We start from the raw sequence: 20,219 nt of genomic DNA on the forward strand, positions 1-20,219 counted from the left end.
GCAGGCGGCCAACCAAAGCCAGAAAAGACATGGAAGGAGCTTCTCTCCTGGTCAGTCCAGGAGCAGCGAGCCCTGCTGACACTTTGGGTTTATCCCCATCCGACCCATTGTGGATTTCTGACCAGCAGGACTGTAAGGAGAATAACAGCGTTAAGCCACAGTGTTTGTGGGAATTGGTCACAGCAACAATAGCAAATAATGCAGATGCCAAGTCGGCTAGAAGAGGGAGTGGGAGAAGAGCGGCCGGAGGCTGAGGGCGAGGGGGCCCTAGTGCTTCGGCCCAAGCGGCAGGCAGCCCCGGGAATGTGCCCCCCGGGACAGCGCCCTAGCCCCCGGAACGGCTACACGCCTTCCTCAGGTGCAGCTGTGGGGAGACGGGTGGCCTCGCCTCACCCAAGCTAAGCTGGCCTCTGGCATCTAACCCAACGGGAACATGCACCCTCCTCCCCCAGAACTGCCGCAGGAAGGGCCCAGTCCGTGTAAAGGCCAGAACCTTCCCTAGCTCTGCCAGAAACCCTGACAAGTGAGGCCTAGAACCACGGCAGCCCCTTTGCCATCGTGAGGATGATGAAGCCCAAGGGGGGCAGGACCAAGAGAATGACCGGTGAGAGCTGAGGACAGTGGCTGTGGAGAGGGCAGAGGGGCAGAACGAAGAAGACTGGGGAGAGAGAATGGGAGACACTCCCTGTCGCTGAAGAAGGGAGGACAGCCTGTGGGGACACTGAGCCACCAGCACCTCGCCTACATTCTCCGCACGGGGGCCAGATGTGTCCCATGAAAACCTAGGTCCGATCATGACACTCCTCTGCATGGCTCCCACCTCTCCCTGAGCAAGGCCAAAGTTCTTCCTGTGGCCACAAGGCTCTGCACCATCTGGCCCCGTGGCCTCCCCACCTCCTTCCCCCTCAGGCAGCCTGCTCTGTAACTCAGACACACCAGCACAGGCCTGCCTCAGGGCCTTTGCCCAGGTGATGCCCTCCGCCTGGTTCACCCTCTCTCAGATGCTCACTGGGCTCACCCCCTCCTCCCTCTCTTTCAAGTCTCTGCCCAAATGTCATCCTCCCAGGAGAGTCCTTCCCTGACCCCCAGGCATCAGAACTGCAATCCCTGCCATCACTCGCCACCCTAGCTCCTGCTCGGTTGGCTCCCTAGACCGTTTATTCACTAATATGTTTTCTTAATCGACTGTAGCTCCCCGAGGGCAGTGCCTAGAGTGCTGTCTTACACACAGTAGCTGTAAAACACACACCTGAGCCAGAACCTGGAGGCCTCCAGGTGGAAGTTCCTGCGCTCTGACCCCACCCCCCCATCCCCACCCAGGGCCCGGGCTTGCTCTCGGGCGCCCCCCACTGCCCAAGCCGGCCCTTGGCGCCAGACCCTGCAGGCTGCACAGACAACTCCGACTTAAAAAGAGCAGGCATTCCTGGGCGCCCCCCTCCCATCAGCCCTGGCCCCAGGCCTCCCGTGCACGAAGGCGCGTGTGCTGACAGGCCGCACGAGTGGATTCCAGGAGCCGAGGGAGCAGCCCGCCGGGCCCAGAGAGGCTGTCCACCGTGGGGCACCACCTGCCCCTACCCCCGGAGAGCCCCAAATCTGCTACTTGAGCAGGGGGGGAGGGGGGCTGCTCCTTGGCACACAGGCACGCACACACATGCACACACACTCTATTCAGAAGTTCTACGACCTCAGAATCTTAGGGGTTGGGAAACTTGTTTAATCCTTATTTAGCTTGCGTGGTATTCTTTAAAGTCTGGGGCATGGCGAATTGTACATATCCGAACCCTCAGCCCCGTCATGAGTCCACGCACAAAGGCCCACGAGATCATTCTGAGGCAGTCAGCTGGTAGCCCCAAGCACCGTCTTCCCCTTCTTTCTCTGATTTTCAGCTGGGCTCCCAGAATAAAGGCCTCATTCCCAGCCTCTCTTGTATTTAGAAGTGATCACGTGACTAAGCTCTAACCATTGGGAAGTATGAAGTGATGCCCAGCATCAACTTCCAGGAGCCTGTCTTAAAAGAAATCTCATACCCGCCCTTTGTCCCTTTTTCTCCTTCCATCCTTCCTCTGTCCTTCTGCTTAGAACTCTGATGTGACGGCTGGAACTCCAGCAGCCATCTTGGACCACAAGAACCAGATGTCCTTGGTTTTGTGATGCCAGAAGCTAGAAGAAGGCTGGTCTCCATGCCAGAACTGTACCACCTAGCTTTGGACTTAAATATGGAAGAGAGATTTCTTCCTCGTTGAAGCCATTGCTCTTTGGGTTTTCATTTACAGTCCGACCCTCTTGTTGCATAGATGAGGCAAGTGAGGCTGGGGTCAGGCACAGACCGTGAGTCAGAGCAGGGCCAGCACAGAACTGAGGCACTGGCCTTATCTTCTTGTAATCCCCTGGGTGGATTCCTCTTGTGATCCCCTGGGAAGTTTCCTCATTTCTGCTTGAGTGGATTACAGAACCCACTTCCCTCAAGGTCATGCAGGCCAGCCTTGGGACCTTCCACTTATGGAGGTCCCAAGGCCCCCAGAGGCAGCCCTGGGCGGAAGCCACCCAAGGCCTGGGCTCCATCAGAGGCATCTGTGCGAGCCTGGGCAAGGCCCTCCCCCTCTCTGGACCTCATGTGCACTTCATCAGCCCCAGTAACTTCCCTCCATGTCTCCCTTCCCTCACTTCCTCCAGAACCCAGGATTCCTGGGTTCAAGACCAGACAGAGGTCACCAGGGGTCCCCCAGCCCAACCCCTGTCCCTTTCCTGGCATCCCTAGTAGATGGTCACCCAGGTGCTGCTTGGACACGTCAGGTGCCAGAGAGAACACTTTCTCCCCGACAGTCCACCCCAGCCCTGCTGAGCTCTGACTGGGACACCTGGGCCCCCAGGCCTCCGTCCTGACCCCACCCCCTGAGCTCACCTGAGGACAGAGGCCAGGACCTGAGGCTGCTCCTGTCCTCACTCATGGGCATTTGCCGCCCTGCCACCCTCTGAATTCTGCATCCCCGGAAGACAGACAGGAGAGTGGAGGGAAGGGAATGCCCACTGACTGGGCTTCCCCTCAAGTGCCGGATTTTATTTCCGCAGATTCAAGGCTGCAGAAGCTGACCCGGGCCCCGCATGCTGAGCCCTGGCTGTTAACCCCGCAGAACACTGAGTGCCTCGTACATCCTCTGCTCTAATTTTCATAACAGTCCTCTAACCCTATCATTAGCCCCATTTCCGAGATTAGGAAACTGAGGTGCAGAGAAAGTCGTTCATGGTCTTGGCCCTAACAAATCCAGATTCGACCCCGATGTGCCTGACTCCAAGGCCCGGGCTACTTCGGGGAGCCCAGCCGCCCCTTGCCCCCAGAGCAGGCCCCGGCCACGGGGTCTGAGCACTGACTGGCCCACCGCCTCCAGGGCCCCTCCCGTGGCCCTCGTCAAGACAAGACTCCAACTTGCAGGAGAAATTATGAATAAGGCAAAAGAAAGTTATCCTGGCCCCTGTGCATGCCTTAAGTATTTAAATTCTTTTTCATAATTATCTCAAATAGTAATTATTGCAGGAGCAGATGCGCTTATCACAGACAAGAAACCACCTGCCTTCCCATTTTTGTCAAAAGTGGAAACACTGACATTATTTCTGCGATTTGCTTCAATAGCTGTTTTCACTGTAAATACCACCTTAACCACAAGAAAAATACCCTGGGAGACGCTGGAGGTATTCGAGGTTTCAGAAGAATTATTCCAAGTGGGCTGTAGGTGTTTCACAAGGACGTGGAAAGAGAGGGGCACAGGAAAGTGGCTTCCCCTCCACGCCAAGGGAACAAGGGCACGAGCCGAGAGAAGGCCTTTACCACTCTGGGAGGGAGTTTGCATGATACTTACTCCCCGACACCCCGTCCTCCTCTCTGCCCCCAGAGCCCATCCCACTGCCACCTCCCTGGGCTGGCCGCCCTCTGGAAACACCTCATGTGCCCCGAAGGACATCAACATTAGGAGGCTCCCTTCTGGGCCCTACCAGAAACGAGGGGACCCCCTTCTGATGGAAAGTTCTAAGAATTCAAAGACCGAAGGAGCAGGTTTCCAAGCACAGAGCATTGCTCTCTCCTCTGGCACCGGTGGGCACAGGGGAGGCTGGGAAAGACAAAAGAACCTCAGAAGCTATGGCCTGAGAAGTGCCCACCCTAGCAAGCTCCTTCCTCTGGGAGCACTCCCTCTGCCAGAGCTGGCTACCTACCACCTACAGGGAGTGTGCAAGAGGACCTGGGTGGTCCAGGAGAGTCCAGGGCTGGGTGAGAGGCTGGGGACAGGGGCCTTGAAGGGGCAGGTGCCAGCTGCAGTCAGGATAAGCTGTGACCAGGAAACTGGCATCTCAGATTCTAGTCCTGTGTCTGCCACAGGGGGGCCCTGGCCAGGCTGACAACGGGGTCCCCATCTGTCGGATGGACAAGCAGTCTTGGGGGGGGTACAAGTTAAGCAAATCCCTCCTGCTCAATATTCCCATCTGAATAGCCAATCTCCCTCCCTCCTTTCCTCTTTCTCTCTCTCAGCTCTACACCCCCAAGTCATTAATCCTCATCATTATAAATTATCATCACCGAGCATTTACTAAATGCCAGGTACTGTGCTGAGTACCTAGCATGCATTATTACGTCAGCTGCCTTGCACAGGATTCCCGCACCACAGCCCTACCATCAGCCCCGTCTTCCACATGGGGAAACCGAGGGTCGGGTGTAAGCAAGTTGCCCAAAGCAAGTTAATGAGCCAAGGCACACATCACTGCAAACGATGTTACAGAGACCTACGACGGCCCCCACAGAGATGGAGCTCTGACTGTCCCCATTTCACAGACGCAAGCATCAGGAGTTTAGCAGGCACTGTTCCTGCTGCTGAGGAGGGAGCAGCTGCAAGGACCGGCACAGAGACGCGGGGGCTCTGTCCCCAGCCCCAGCTGCCCGTCAGCCCCCCAGCGCTCAGGTTCAGCCCTCTGCCCCCCATTCTCTCCCAGTCGTGTTCTCTGCTGCCCCCGTGTGGCCACCAGAGCTGACGCAGCCTTCCATAGCCTTTGGGGTCCTGTGAGCCGGCTTGAGTGAAGAAGGGGGTGGCGGGAGTGGGAAGAAGGCAGGGGGGGCTGGGGAGTGGGGCACAGCCCTTCTCTTGAGTCCCTGTCAGCCACTTCAGCCACTCCAGCACATTCTTACTTCCGGCCTTCACCCCGCAGGTCCCTCTGCCAGCCACGTCCTCCTCATTCAGGCTTGCAGCCCTACGATGCCACCTGTCTCCTACCCAGGCCTCCGCTGTTGCTCTGCTCTCCCGTCCATCTTCCTACTTGTCACCACCTGCCATCACATTCTAAACTTATTTGTGGACTGTCCATTTCTCTGGCAAAATAATGTCAGCTCCAGTGTCTGGCACACAGTAGGTGCTCAATAACGACTTTTGAACAAATGACTCCTTCAACATTCCCATCCAGTGGTCATTCCAACTTGCTCACCCCCATTATGGGGCAGCTGTGACTAAAATGGGAGCACTTACTCACAAACTTGGGTCCTGTCTTCCTAAGGGTCCCAGCCCTACCCACAGACCTACTGGCCCCTCCTGTCCCTCCTGCCCCAGGACAATCTTGCCCAGAATGAGGGACAGGAGCTGGGACCCCTGGGGCTGCACTTGTCCTGGCTGAGCCACTCCTCACAGAAAGGGGTCTCCAGGGTTCACTGCACATCTCAGAGTCCACTGAAGGGTCTGGACCTGAGCACAGAGACCAGGGAGCTCAGAGAAGAGCAAAGTTGAGCTGAACATCTCCTTCACTGTAAGCATAGATCTTTGGCAATGTGGCCTGACAGACGCAGCCATGCACTCAACAAAATAAATTCATGCTGTTCCATGCTGATACGAAGAGGTTTGCAGAAATGAATTTGGTCTGGATATTGATCATGGAAGAGACATATAGGCTCAGCCATCTTTGTCCCACCCACCTCTTTCTGGCCATGTGACCTGGGGCGAGTCCCTTAGCCTCTGACTTCGGTTTCTCTTAGGTACAGTGAAGGGCTAGTGAGAATGGCCACCAAGTTCCTCTCTCATTGTGTGACCATACAAGCCTCTCTCGTTGTGTGACCCAGCTAGGGGAGGCAGCCTCTCAGGTCTGTTGAATACCTACTGTGCGCCATAGCTCGTCCTGGATGCGCCCCCTCAGCCCCGATGGGGGAGGTGACTGCGTCCCATTCTACAGGTGGGGACCCTGGAGCTCCGGGTGCTCAGCAGCTGCTCACAGTCGTGGCCTGGCACAGACCCTGCCTTCTGCAGCTCGACCTGCTGGGGCCTGCCGTGTTCCTTTTTTTCCCCGGAAGGGGAAGTTTGGGCCAAAGGTCTCCTGGATTCTCCCGGCCCTGAGGATTTATCCACCTGCTTTTCTCGACTTCCGGCGGCTCTGCAGCTCCTGCTGTAAGTGTCTCGGTTTCTGAGTCCGTGAGTCAAACATGATGTAATGAGTGATAATAATTCCCACTCCATGGAGGCGGAACTGCACTGCCTCCTTCGGCCCTCCCCGCAACCCTGTGAGGCTGGTATTGTCATTAACCCCGTCTCACAGGCCAGGAAACGGAGGCACAGAGAAGGTAAGGGAGTTACCCACAAAGAGCTGGTACCCGGCAGTGTCGGGGTTTGAACCCAGGGCCTGGCTCCAGGGTCTGTGCTCCTCACCACTCTATACCATACTGACATTCACAGCACACCGAGTCCAGAGTTCTGATGCTGAGATATGAAAGCTGCAGTATCACAGACACAAAAGAGGGCGTAACCTCCTTAATCCAATGTCCCCCTGATCTCTGCCCTCCCTCTCTGGAAAAACGGGGGTGCCCAGAAATCTCTGGGTGCCCATGCCCTTCCGAGAAGTGACCCATCTTGTAAGAAGATGATCTCTTGTAGTAGAGAAGATCTCTTGTAGTAAGAGATCTTCTCTTACTACCTCTGGGCGGCCGCTTCCTTGAGAAGGGGCACCCCAAGGTGGGCTTGGGGCCGCTGCTCTGGCTCCCTCCAACCCCAGTCCACTCACAGAGGCACTATTGGGGGAAGTCTGAGCCGGCCCCATCAGCCTCCCCACCGGCAGTGGTGAGTGGCCAGACCAAGGAGAGGGTGGGACCCCACATAACCCCGGTCTTAGGGAACCGCGGCGAGACCCTCAGGGCCAGGCCCGCCACCCACGGGGCCTGGGCTCCTGTACACATATCCCACGTCGCCGCAGCGCCCCCTGGCGGCGTCTGGCTCCAGCGGCGCCGGCTCTGGCCTTGGGCGCCTGAGGCCCTTCCTGCTGGAGCGGCCGGCGGGGAGTGGGGATGCCCTGGGCGGCAGCGGGGCAGGGGCGCGCCCCGGGAAGGGGAGAGGCGCTCAAGGCCTGGCTGGGAGCCGCTCAGGGACAGGGCGGCTGGCTGCCTGGAGGGCTGGGCCTCACCACCTGCCAGAGGAGACTGACTGGCCCTTCAACAGAGTCCTGGGCTTCTTGCCCCCTTCCCCACACCCCGTTCCCCAACCCCCACCCTCACGCCTTCCAGGCCTGGGCAGCAGCCAGACAGACCGGAAGACAGAGACCACACCCCCGAGCCCAGAGGTCACGGACCTTCCGGCCGGCAGCTCTGTCCTGGGAAGGCATGGGCAGGGGTTCAACCTCCCCACCAATCAGTTGTGCCCAACAGGCAGGCCCTCCCTTCCTGCAGCGCCTGAGGGGACAGCCGGAGCCCAGGGGATGTCTTCAGTTGCAATCCTGCTGACAGCTGTCACTGTGGCCAGTGACGCCCACCCAGCAGGACCCACATTGTGCCTCAATGGGCGCAGGCGCAGGGAGATGGGCTCAGCACTGATTTTTCTTAAAGCAGAACCGTGTGCGGGTGGAAATGCCAGGGCTGGGGACATTAAGGAGGGCAGGGGAATGGAACACCTAAACACAGTGGGTTGGGGCCATGCCGGTGGTCCAGATGCCCTGGGTTTCCTGTGCCCTGATCCTTCACCATTCTGCAGTACACTTGGCCCTTTCATCATCTGCTTCACACACGAGACGAAAGGGAGGCTCAAGGGCAAGGAGGATGGCCAGACTGGGGGTCCCCAGTCTTGGGCACTGGCCCTCAACAAGCACAGACCTCAGGCAGAGTTCCTTCCCCAAATCCAGCAGCAGGTGGGGTGGCGCCCATCAGGCAGCCCTTCCCGGATCTCACAAAGGGAGGTTAACAGTCCCTCTGCTGGAGCCTAGTGCCTCTGTTTCCATGGCAACCTCTCTACCCAGGACAAAGCGAGGCTTCTGAATTACCCACATCATGCTGGCAGGCTGCCGGAGAGGGAGAGCCCAGGCCTTAGGGTACAGACGGGGAAACTGAGGCAGAGGCTTGCTCTGAGCCCCCCGCAGCCTCCTGTGTCTTCCCAATCATAGCACTCATCATGCCACAGAGTCAATCTACGAGGGACCCCCAGACAATAATCGTACAACTAAATACATAAAATAACATCAGTTGAACATGTTTGGAAGAAAAATATGAAAGGGTAAGGACGTGGGGAATGACACGTGGGGGGGGGGGGGCCAAGGACTTACTGTAGATACGAGGACAGGGAAGACCTCCATGAGGAGGTGACAGTTGACAAACGAGCTGATACAAAGGAGGGGAATCTTATGAACACCTGGGAAACAATGTTGCAGGCAGAGGGATCAGTAAGTGAAAAGGCCCTAAAGTGGGAACGTACTAGACAAGGTCAGGAACAGCGAGCAGCACTATAGTGGACGTGGAAAGAGACTGAAACGGAGATGAGGTCAGAGAGGTGAGCAGGGGCCAGAACTCAGAGGCCTTACAGACCACGGGAAGGAATTTAAATTTATCCTGGGTGTTATGGGAAACCACGGAAGGTGGGAGGCATTGAGGACGGACAAGTTATTTACAATAAATGTTCAGGCAGCTTTGAGGAGAAAGGGTGGCGAGGATGGGAGGGGTGTGGATGAGGGAGGAGGCAGGTGCAGGGCTCCAGGTGAGAGATGAGGGTGGGAGCCAGGCTGGGGGCAGCACAGGCAGGGGACATGGCTGGGTTCCAAAGTGTTCTGAGGACTGATGATGAAGGAACTGCCTGTGATTGGATGTGGGGGTTAGCAAGAAGTAAAAGCTAAAGAAGAGGTTGGGTTCTAGAATGTTCTGAGGGTCCAGCAGGCCAGACTCCCTGATGGTTTAGATGTAGGTAGGAGGTGAGAGAGAGGAGCCTGGCTACTCCAGGCTTCTTTTTTGTTTTAATTTTTTTTCATGTTTCTTTATTATTTTTGAGAGAGACGACAGAGCACAAGCAGGGGAAGGGCAGAGAGAGAGGGAGACACAGAATCGGAAGCAGGCTCCAGGCTCCGAGGTGTCAGCACAGAGCCTGACGAGGGGCTCGAACTCACGAACCAGGAGATCATGACCTGAGCCAAAGTCGGACTCTTCCCCGACTGAGCCACCCAGACGCCCCGCTGCTCCGGGCTTCTAAATGAACAACTAGCTTACCAACGGTGCCGCGTCCCCTGCATCCCCAATCCCACTCAGGCTTGCCAGCCCCTGCCCCGCCCCCACCCTTCCCACTGTGACTTCCGGAACTCCCGGTGAGGCCAGCAAACCTCTCCCCTTACTTCTTCACCATCTGAGCTGCCACTGTGGCTCCTGAAGAGCCCTGCTGAGGGGGCTTCCTCTCCGACTCCCGGGGCCTGGAGGGACGGGTGGGCAGCGGTGCAGGGGGACGGTGTAGCTAAGGCCTTGTGGCCTGGGGGTGGGGGGAGCTCCCCCAAAGTTAACAGTGTAGGGGTGGCTGGTACAAGAAGGGGAGGGCCACCAGGCAGACACGAACTACTGGTGCCCCCTGCAGGTGCACACTTGTCAGTGAGCACACACTGCCCCTTAAGCCTTCCACGCTTGAGGAAACTGAGGCTCACGGAGGCGGGACGTCCTAGCCATTGTCAGTGAGACCAAGGCTGGACTGGCCTCAGGCCCCACCGGTTGGAGACTTGCCCCTCACCATGGCTGCTGGGTGGGCCTGCCCGGAGAGTTCCCGTCCCACGGCACTGACAGGGTGACTTGTGTTCACTTTGGGCCCAGTCTGCAGGGGGACAGTTGTCTCAGGGTGCCTCTGCTCCTCCTGCCCCCCTCCTGGCCAGCTCCTCCAGGCCCCTAGCTCTTGGGGTGGGAACATCAAGGCATAAATCCTGACTCGGCCGACAGCGCCCTGGGGCCGACGCAGAGACCCACTGTCCCCTTCCTGTCCCCACCCTTCCTGGCGTGTTTCACAGGGTCAGAGTGGCTGGGGTGGGGAGGACCAGCTCATAAACCTTGGCCCCGGTCAGGCCGGACCAGCCTTGAGCTTCCAACCTGATACACGGATGGAGGAGAGGATGAGGCTTCGCCCAGCAGTGACCTTTCAGGGCAGAGAGAGAGAGAGAGAGCCACCGAGGGCTGAGCCCCACTGGGGACCCTCAGGGGCCTGTGTGGAAGAAGCAGCAAAGCCCCCACAAGGTGCCTACAGAGAGGAACCTAGGGCAGATGCTTCAGTTATTTGGTGGCAGTGCCACAGACAAGCCCCAGCCTAGGACCCCCCACCCTGACTGCCGCTGTCACCACCACTCCGCCCTGCTCCTCCCTTCAGCAGACAGTTGGACAAACTCAGATTACCACCTGAATAGCTGGAAAGGCCCCAGCCTTTCTCCCAAGCAGCTCATGGGGGTGGGGAATGCACAAATATGTTTGTTTATTCACTCAGCAAACATTCATTAGTGCCTCCTTTATGCTGCACCTGGTGCTAAGTGCTGGCGACGCAGAAATGCCGTTTATCCGCATAAATCCCGAGATTTACGGGCTACCCTGCAAGGACGTGTGAAGGCAGCAGGGGCTGGAGCAAGGAGGTGCCAGCTCTCTGGGGGCAGTCCAGACGAGTAGGAGTTCACCAGGCACTCCCAGCACAGGAAACAGAATAATGGAGGCATGGAGGTGCGAAGGTGCTTGGAGGGGGTTGGGAAGGGCTGGCAGCTGGGGTGGCTGGAGCGCAGGGAACAGATGGAGAGTGATGGGTGATGAGGCCGGAGAGGTCAGGGTCCACAACGCAGGACTGAGGAACTTGGACCCGATGCTGTGGCGAATGGGGAGTCATGGCAGGAGTTACACAGGGGAGACCGAAGCTGAGGGCCTCGTCTGCTGGGTCAGCCTCAGACATCTCCTGACATGGCAGGTGGAGACAGCTGAGGCTCAGAAAGACCAGGCATCCTTCGCCTCATCATCCATGGCTAGACAACCTGAGCAGCCCTGGGCAAAATACCGAACCTCTCTGGGCCTCGGTTTCCACATCTGTAAAATGGGAGTGGTCACAGAAAGGAGGATGAGTTTGGTGAGGTGAGGAGGCTTCACTTGTAGCCCACCTGCCTCTCTCAGCGGAGGCAGGGAGGCAGGGCAGGCCCGTCCCCCCAGACCACTCGCTAGCCCTGGGCACTCCCGGGCAAGGTCTCCTCCGGAGGCCAGAAAGACCGGGCTAAACAAGGGGCTATAGGTCAGGCGGCTGCCAGAACCCAGGCACCAGAGATCAGCATCCCCCCCCACACGCTCCCACCCCTGCCACCGGAACAGTGGCGGACCCTCCCCCCCCACACACCGGATGCTTCCTGCCAAGTTTCCACTCGGCCACAGAAACACAAGCACAGACACCTCCACTGACACAGATGCCACTGCAGGCCCCGGATAGAGGGTAGCCCTTGAGCTGGTGTGCTTGTGAGAGTTCCTTTACAACTGCCGTCCCTGCCTAACTGTTAGTGGTGCCTCTTTCTCAAGTGTACAGACCTAGGGGCTAAATTATATGCACAGCTGCCTCATACTGGACGGACACTCACTGCTGTAGCCTTTCTTCTTAAGAGGGCTTCTCAGCTAAGTAGGTGTGTACATATGCAAATTTGTTTTGTGTGCAAATTTGTTTTATGTGCAAATTTGTGTCCTTGTGTGTGCAAATACGCATGTTTGTGTGTGCACGTGTTGTGTTTGTGTGTATACGTGCACACGTTTGTGTATACGTGTGTATGCCCATGTGTTTCTGTGTGTGCATGCACGTTTGTTTGTGTGCCAGAAACGTCTTTGGCCGTATGGGGGCATCCGTAAGCTTTTAAATGCCAATTAGACTGAAATTACGGTTATCAAAATACTACAAGGAAATCCACAATACGGCGTTATGCGGGCTCCCTTCTTAACACAGTGACTAGCACGGTCTGGCAGCAGGTCTGACACCCACGATAATTTCAAAGTACTGATGAGCTTCGATGATATTTTGAGACAATCCGAGAGGCGGTGTGAACACAGCTAATGCTGCTGTGGGTTTGCTGCCTGTGTGAATAAGGAAAGGAAACTCTACAACTCCATTAGGTTAGTAACGAACAAAAGATGTCGGTCTTGCGCATCCCTAGGCACAGATCCCCTCATTTCTGCCCTGGGACGCAGAGCCTCTAGCCCTGCCCAAGCTCCCCCTCCCCCTCAGGGACTCTCCCCGTCCGCGCCTGCGCGGCCGCCTGCAGTCCCGCTCAGCAACGCCAGGTGTCGCCGCATACACGCTCAGCGGGCGGCAGCCTCCGCAAGCCCAGACCTCGCTTCAACCTGGGGCGGGATCTGTGAGGCTGGAGGGAAGGGCACCCAAGAGTCCGCCGGCCCGCCTCTGGGGAGTTACCGCTGCGTCTCCACTCTGCGCCTGAGAACTTCCGATGCTTCCCCAAACCTCTCACTTCGGTGCCAGCGGGTTCCCCTCCCTGGAATGCCCGCCCTGCTTCTCCACCCGGGAAACTGGGCAAAACCCACTGGAGGCAGCACGTCCTCCAGGAAGCCTTCTCTGATGCCAGTGTAATAGCCCCTCTAAGAGTCCACAGCCCCCTGCGGCTTCCTTCTCATCGCAGTGACTGTGCAAATGGTCGTACCTGTTTCTATGTCTAACTCCCCAGCAGACTGTGAGCTTCTGGAGTCTGGGTGGGGCAATACAATGAGGTTTTTCTTTTGTTGTGTTTCTAAGAGACCGTTTTTCAGGGTGGTTGTAGGCTCGCGGCAACACTGTGTGTAAAGTGCAGAGCTCCCATGTACCCCTTTCCCTACACATGCACAGTCTCCCCTACCATCAACACCCATCCATGAATCTACGTCAACACATCATCATCTCCCAAGTCCACAGTAGACAGGACCACTCTGTGGTGTACATGCTTTGAAGACGTATGATGATATGTGTCACCATTAAAAGTATCATACAGAGTAGTTCCACTGCCCTAAAAACTCTCCGGGCTCCCCTCCTAGGCATCCCTCCCTCACTCCTAATACCTGGTGACCGCTGATCTTTTTACTGTTTCCCTAGTGTTGCCTTTTCCAGAATGTCATATTGTTGGAATCATACACTACGTGGCCTTTTCAGACTGGCTCCTTTCACTTAAATATGTATCTTAGGTTCCTCCGTGTCTTTTGTGGCTGGATTGCTCATTTCCTTTTAGCACTAAATAATTCCATTGTCTGGATGGACCACTGTTTATGTACCCATTCACCTACTGAGGGACAGCCTGGCTGCCTCCACGTTGGGGCAAAATTATGAATAAAGCACAACATCCATGTGCAGGTTTCTGTGTGGACATAAGTTTTCAACTCCTTTGGGTAAATACCAAGGAGGGTGAATGCTGAATTACATGGTTAAGAGTATGTTTGGTATGGTTAAGAAATTGCCAAGCTGTCGTCCAAAGTGGCTGCACCACTTTGCAATCCCTCCGACAACGAATGGGAGTTTTCACTGTTGCGCATCCTCACCAGCATTTGGTATTGTCGATGTTCTAGATTTCAGCCATTCTACTACATGTGTAGCGCTATCTCATTTTAATTCACACTTCCCTAATAACATATGATGTTGAGCATCTTTTCTCATACTTGTTTGCCATCTGTAGATCTTTTTTGGTGAGGTGTCTGTTCAGGTCTTTTGCCCGTTTTTAAATCAGTTTATTCATTTTCTTACTGTTGAGTTTTAAGAGCCCTTTGTATTTTCTGGATAACAGTCCTTTATCAGTGATATCTTTAGCAAATATAATCTCCCGGTCTGTCACTTGTCTTCTCGTTCTCCTGAGCCCTGAGCTTTTGCAGTCAGAAATGCCTGGGCCTGAATCTATGCAACCTTAGGCAAGTCACATGCTCTAAGCCTCAGTTTCCACTTCTGTAAAATAGGAACAGAAGCCCTCCCTTCTGGTTGTAGAGGGGTAGAGTGAAATCTTAGCAATGCAGAGCTTCTAAGCACAGAGGCTGAAACCTGGCAGGGGTTGCCGGGTAGATGCTGGTGGAACCGAGGCATGTCCGTTCTCTGGGTGGTGCACTTTGCCCACAGTTCCACCATTACGGCAACTGGCTGTCAATAGTAGCCCCGTCCACGGCAGTCCAGGCCCGGCCAGGTCAATAAGTCCATTTGCCAGGAAAATTCTTATGGGTGGGAATTCTTGGTCCCACAGGTGAGGCAAAAGGGCAGACCCCAGGGTGACCACAGCCTTGGGGCGAGGGACACACCTGCTGTTCAAAGGGAGGGTTGACCACTCTGCCGAAGTCAGGGCGCCATCCAGGCCATGTCCCCTTGAGGACCATTCCTCACTCAGCATCCAAAGCTCTTTCCATCTGGCCTCCCCCAGACCTCGAGCCACTACTCCTGGCATGCCCTTCCCCCCAGCCACATTGGGCCATGGGCAGAGCCTCTAGTGTGTCCCATGTGGTATCATGGTCCTCCTTACCATCAAAAACACCTTTCCCTCATGCCCACTGGTCCCCATCCATCCCTCTCCATTGGAGGTAGAGCGTGGGCTGAGGCTGAAGCCACCAGGGGGCGCCATTGCTCCACAGATATGCCAGAACTCAGCTGAAAACTTTGGAAGGAGCCGCCTTTATCCCACTGGCTGCACAGCAGCAGGGAGGTGAGGACAAGGGACCTAACAAAACCATGGGATCTGGCAAGACAGAACTTCAAGGCTCCATCCTGTGTCCTGACGCTCCAGGCCCACCTTGCATGCCTCCTGTGACGGGGCACTTAGTACCTCTAGCCAGGCTGCCTGGCCATCACAGGCTGGCTCTTGTGAGAAAAGCGGACTTTGATCTTTACGGACACCATGAGGTTTTAAGGGACCACAGGGGCTGCCTCATCAAGATATTTTAAGAGAACAGCTTTACCCTGGGAAACTACAAGCTGATGTGAAATACTGGCTCAACCAAGCAATGGAGCACATGGGTCCAGGCTCACCAGACGGGGCCCTGGTTTGTGGTGTGGCTCAGGGACTCGGATAAAGCAGGCCTTGGATGCCCGGTGGGGTGCTCAGACACCCCCACCCCCACAGGGGCCACGGCACTGCTCACCCTGTAGCTTGGCCTGTGTCGGACAGTGAGGTCATCCATGGGGACAGAGGCTGACGTGCTGCCTTTCTGGAAGGCAGCGTGACAAAATGTGGCCAAAATAGGGGTGCAGGCGTCCCGTGACCTGCAGTTCACTCCTGGTTTCCTGTCCTGAGAAGTCCCGAAAGAGGCCCAGAGGCATGAGGACATGGACGTTCACGGTGGCAGAGTCTGGGGCGTCGGTACCCAGGGGCAGCCTGGGTGTTGTCACAGGGTAAACTGTGGGGTGTAGGGGGTGCCCCCGGAGGGCTCTGCAGCAACAGGCCAGACGCACGCAGCAACAACAGTAACAGTTTAAAGCGGGACGAGTGCAAAGCGATTAAGCAACTGAAGCCCATCTGTAACACGAGACCGTCAAAGAATTAAAAATATGCACACAAAAGAAGGCAGCAGGGGAAGAGGGAAAAGGTAACTTTACGTGGGCGAGACCGACAGACACGACCTCAGCCAGGTGGCCAAGGTCAACACCAACAGTGATGTGTCATGTTAACAGCACGCACCCTTGATATGCTGTGACATCCGGAGTCTTCCTCCCCCCAAACCACAGTCCCTGTGGAATCGTAAGGAAAACAGCAGACGAGTTCCGGGGGGCGGCGTCTTATAATGGACCCGATCAGCACGCCTCCAATGTCAACGTCATCTCAGACAAGGAAAGTCTGACAAGCCATCAGGGCCAAGAGGAGCCATGACTAATGGTAATGTGGTACCCTGGGTGGCGTCCGGGGACAAAGAAGGGCACTGATTAACAACCCAGGAGATCTGAATGAGAGGCAGACCAGTTCATAAAAGCGTATCAGTGTTGGCTCACTCATTATGACGAATGTGTGGAATAGCGTAAGACGCTAACAATAAAGAAAACTGGGCGGGGAGGTGTGCGGGAACTGTCTGCACTGTCTTTGCACTTTTTCTGTAAATCTAAAACTACTCTAAAATAAAGGGTTTGGGGCGCCTGGGTGGCTCAGTCGGTTGAGCATCTGACCTCGGCTCAGGTCGTGATCTGGCATTCGTGGGTTAGAGCCCCAGGTCTGGCTCCGGGCTGACAGCTCAGAGCCTGGAGCCTGCTTTGGGTTCTGTGTCTCCCTCTCTCTCTGCCCCTCCCCGCCGGGAAGGGCAGGATGGGGATGCAGACCCAGACCCCAGGGACACACGTGTGGGCGAGTGCCAGCCCTCCCTCCAAGGTCTGAAAATCAGTGCAACAGAAAGGCCAGTGGCCCCGGCGCTCCCCGCACGGCTCTCTGTGCACAGACACACCGGCCATCCCTCGTGGGTCCCAGGAGGGAGGTAAGTATTGTGACGGCACATCAGCACAGACACCCCTCCCAACCCCACCGTACGGGTGCCTCTGTCTCTAGTTGGCTCTGCCCAGAGAGGGCAGGCAGGTTGAGCACAGCTGGGCCCCAGAGGCACCAGGAAGCCTCAGAAGGGAGGTCAGGGGGCAGGCGGGGGGCCTGCTGGAAGGTGTGTGTGTGTGTGTGTGTGTGTGTGTGTGTGTGTGTGTGTTTGCAGGGTGGCTGGCCTCCACCTGACACACCTCCGTGAACTGCCTATCCCCAGGGTCTGGGGGGGCAAAGTGCATGCAGAGGAGCAGAAAACAAAAACAGGAGCTTGAATGTCACCAGTTTTGGCTAAGATAGTTCCAGCAGGCTTGTCTAGTGTGGTGAGTGAGTCACTGGCTTGTCCCGGAGGTAAGGAAGACAGGGGCCTGGGCTTGAGATAAGGCTGGAGTGATAAAACCAGGTCCAGAGGCCTTAACCCACCAAGGTGCTTACCTCCCCAGAGGGATCGACCCCTCTAAGGACCTGCCTTCAGCCCTGTAATCCATTCTCCAGACTGCAGCCAGGGGGATGTTTGTACAACACAAATCTGGCCCTGTCCCCGCCCACAGGGGCTCCACAGCGCCCCATGCCACCTGGATGAGATCAGAGCCCTAGCTGAGGCCTCCCTGTCCAGCCTTCGGTCACTCCCCGCACTCCTCACCCAGTCTCCAGGTGTGTCAGCCTTTGTGCCCATCTCGGGAGTTTGCATGTGCTGTTCCCCTCACCTGGCACACCCTTCCCCACTTTTTACAGCATCCCGTTGGATTTTCCTGTTGCATTTGACAGACGACTCAACCAAACTAGTTTATGCAGAAAAGAAAGTAATGACAGGAAAATTTAAAGGCCATTGGGACCGCAGGGCTGGTGGGGCTCAGGGCTCAGGTGCTGCCATGGGGACTGTTGGTGGCCTTTAGCAGGGCTGGCTCCTGCCTTAGCATTCACCTGCAGCAACATGGGGGCAGCAGCTCCAGGCCTGATGGCCCCTCAGGTTCAAGGTCAGCCCGGTATTCCCAGGAAAGGTCTCACGGCTCCTCCCTGCCTCTCGGACTGCATCAGGGGCCCACCCTGGAACCAATCACCGTAGCAGGAACACAGGTGCTAATCGGTCGAGGCCGAGCACAGATGGACTCCAAGTTCGGGCAGGAAGTCCCAAACAGAAAGTGAGGCGCTGGGCTCAGAGCCGGGGGCTGGCAAACGCAGATGCCCTGAAAAGCCCACCCCTTTGGCCTCCCAGCTTTATACACACTTTCCTCCCTCTGCAAACTCCCAAACATGCTCACACATCAATCGAAAGCATCAAAGCCAAGCATCACTGAGCCCAAGCCTCGGCTCTTTGGCGGCCGTGAAATGTGGGTATAACTCTTCATGCTGTAAGTCACTCTCCATACCTAATGTCCACGGTAGAAAGAGGCAGAGAACAGCCACAATAATCCCCATCGCATTCGTACCCTTGGGTGCTTTCTGATGAGATCAACTTCAGGTTCAGCTTGTCTCTTGCTGTGGGATCGCAAGGACAACAGAAAGAGGTGCCCGCTGCTGTCCGAACTCCTTATTTTTCCTTCTAAGACCTTGGATGATATGGCAGGCGGACCGTCCAGCGCCTTCACCACCACCAGACGGCAAGAAGTACCATCTCTGGGCCACGGCAGGGGCACCCCCACCTCTCCCCATCACTCAGCCAGCTCCACATTCGGGGCTTCCCCTTTCTAACACCACACTCCCGGCCCCGGTTTCTGCACAGGCCGTTAAGTGGTGAGTGAGAGAAACCCCAACCTAAACAGTTTATGCAGAAAGGGGTTCACAGACTCACATAACCCAAAAACCCCAGCATAAGCCTAGTGCCTCTCTCCCCTGGTCCCTTGAACCTTTTGGCTAGGATCGGTTTGCGACAGAGATGACATCACAGAGTAACTACCGCCTCTTCAGCGGCATCCATCCATGTGTGTGCACGAATTCAGCTCTAAAATCAATGCCTAGACAGGATTAAACGTGCCAGGACTTCGTTAGGGGAAGTGCCTGAGATAGAGAATGGGGAGAGGTCTGGGCAAGAACCCGGGGGCAGGAGAGGGAGAGGGAAGTGCTGAGTGGAAGCATCCCTGACGCCATCAGTCTGAGGAAGCTGAGCAGCACTGTTGGGGACCCTCTGTCCCGTCGGCCATCCATCAGAGGACATCAGGAAGGCGCCTGCCTCAGTATCCCTGCAAAGCCCAGCCCCTACTGGGAGCATCCTTTGGGAAGTGTGTGTTCTTGTAACACGGCAACGGCTTGCAAAGCTTGGCAGCTCCGGGTAGGGGTGGGGCGTCTGGGTGGCTCTGTCCGTTGAGCATCCGACTTCGGCTCAGGTCACGATCTCGCGGTTCGTGGGTTCGAGCCCCGCATCGGGCTCTGCGCTGACGGCTTGGAGCCTGGAGCCTGCTTCGGATTCTGTGTCTCCCTCTCTCTCTGCCCCTCCCCCACTTGTGTTCACTCTCTCTCTCTCAAAAATAATTAAAAACTACATTTTTTAAAAAGCTTGGCAGCTGGGGTCTTGGGTCACTTACACACCCATACTTGGAGGTCTGCAAGGCGTATCCTCGTGGCGCCCTCCCTCTCCACACAGAGGGTCTGGTGAACCCATCTGTGTGGCAGGAAAACTCAGAAAAGGGAGGTAAAGAGGGTGACCACAGCTCCTGTCACTGGGGCTGGCCCACAGGTGACCGCAGATACTCGTCCCCTCCTCCCTCTGCCATCAGAAAGTCCCCTCACACCTTTTTCAGGAGTTGGGGGCTCAGCTGGTGGTTTGACCCAAACCACATCCCGAGATAGCTTTTGCTATTTCGCACCTTGACCGTCATGCCTGTCACTGTCTGGGGTTGCTGCGTGCGTCTGTTCACAGGCACAGGGGCGCAAGGCTCCTGAGGAGGTCGGGGCTCCTCACATACCCTCCCCGCCCCGCTGTGTCAAAGCGGCCCTGCCCCCTCTGCTAACCAGGGTCAACAACACCATCAGGGTGGAGGCCCCACTCATCACCTACTCGTCCTGGGCAAATGAGGAGACCAACGCACCTGGACAGCGGCTGTCACGGGTAGGCCGATGGGACCTTTGCCGTTCCCCCTGGGAAAAGTGTGCTCCCCTTTAGGGACCAGGACCTCCAACCCTGGGGGCCCCGAGTCGCAAGGACAGGAAGACAAAACCACTCAGTGGCAGGCAAGGCCTCTTCTGCTGCCTCGGATCCCAGACGGCTTACCCTTCCTTGGGGACACAGCATCATAGGGGGTCTCGGATTTAACGGGGTGCCCCCGCCCCCGTCGTGTTAGCCTGCTTCCCTCCAGCTGGCACTCCGCTTGCACCTTCAGAAAGCCGTTCCCACACTCTGTGAGGCTGGCGGCCTCCGGGTCATGCGGTATGCACATGACCCGTGGGTCCCCTGGTCCTGGGCCGGTGTCTCAGCTCTTCCCCTGCACCATGTGCCGGAGGGCCACATACTCTGTAAGCCTCCAGACGATGCTTCTTGCTGAGTAGCCATCTATCCCAGAATGGAGGGGGGA

The sequence above is a fragment of the Panthera onca genome, chromosome A2 (assembly GCF_046562875.1).
Source record: "Panthera onca isolate mPanOnc1 chromosome A2, mPanOnc1 haplotype 2, whole genome shotgun sequence".
Taxonomy (NCBI): Eukaryota; Metazoa; Chordata; class Mammalia; order Carnivora; family Felidae; genus Panthera; species Panthera onca.